This window comes from Calonectris borealis, chromosome 17 (genome assembly GCF_964195595.1).
Source record: "Calonectris borealis chromosome 17, bCalBor7.hap1.2, whole genome shotgun sequence".
In the NCBI taxonomy this organism is placed as follows: Eukaryota; Metazoa; Chordata; class Aves; order Procellariiformes; family Procellariidae; genus Calonectris; species Calonectris borealis.
The window spans coordinates 3,566,472-3,567,484 of record NC_134328.1 but is presented as its reverse complement, the minus strand read 5'-3'; the positions used below and the strand labels follow the sequence as shown (position 1 = coordinate 3,567,484).

Here is a 1,013-nt window from a genome sequence, read left to right as displayed (position 1 = left end):
TGTGATCCAGGAGTGCCTAACGCAGCAATACTCCCATAGGACTGGGCTTGCATGAACTTGTCCCACCATGAGCTCTGAAATGGAGCTGCTGGAGGATCCCAGCAGAGCCCCAGATGGATCAAAGAGCTCGGGCCTTTTTTATGTGGCAGTGTTTTCCCCCTCCAGGCTGTGGGATGCACCGGGAAAGAAAGGGATGGGGTCATGCTGGGGATGGCTGCAGGTCCGTGAGCCCAGGAGCTGTCCCTGCAGGGCAGAGCCAAGCAGGTGGCAGGGGCAGCTGTGCTCCCACATGGTCCAGCGGTCAGGATTCCTGGTTTTCACCCAGGCAGCCCGGGTTCGACTCCCGGTGTGGGAATACGGTTGTATTTCATATTGTGCCTGTTTTGGGGCTCTGCAGGACAAGGAAGATCGTTGGAGTGCCTGCTGGAGTGGATCCAGCGCAGGCTGCCAAGGTGGCCAGGGCTGGAGCACGGGATGGACGAAGGGAGGCTGAGGGACAGAGCTGGGTCTGTTCAGCCCAGAGAGAAGGCGAGGGGAAGATTTCATTGCTGCCTGGTGAGAAGGTGCAGGGAAGATGGGGCCAGGTTCTTCCCGGAGGCACGCAGTGGGAGGATGAGAGGCACCAGCTGGAGCAAGGGAAGTTCTCCTTAGTTATGAAGAATAATTTTATCACCACGTGGTGGTGAAACACTGGAACTGGGGCTCAGGGAAACTGTGGGGTCTCCATTCCTGGAGATATTTGAAACTTGACTGAACAAAGCCCTGAGGAACTTGCTCCAGCTGGACCTACTGGAGCATATAGGCCGGACTAGAGAGCTTGAGAGCACACTTCTGATCCATAAAGTTCATTCTTGGAAGGTGTTAGGATGGTTTTGATTTCCCTAGGGACAGGATACTTGGTGGTTCCTCATCCTAGTTGAGCTGCCTGAGCTCTCTTCACCTCTCTGGTGACCCAGGGGATGGCTTCGGTGCAACGCTGGGTTACATTAGAAGTCAGTGAGACACAAAATATG

The 1,013-nt window shown here is 55.2% G+C and overlaps 1 non-coding gene across 1 annotated transcript; it reads left to right on the top strand.

Annotated features, from left to right (window-relative positions):
• Window positions 1-283: 283 nt before the first annotated feature.
• TRNAE-UUC (transfer RNA glutamic acid (anticodon UUC)) lies at window positions 284-355 on the top strand. The gene has a single exon. It is a non-coding gene; the product is annotated as a tRNA-Glu (tRNA).
• The last annotated feature ends 658 nt before the right edge of the window (window positions 356-1,013 follow it).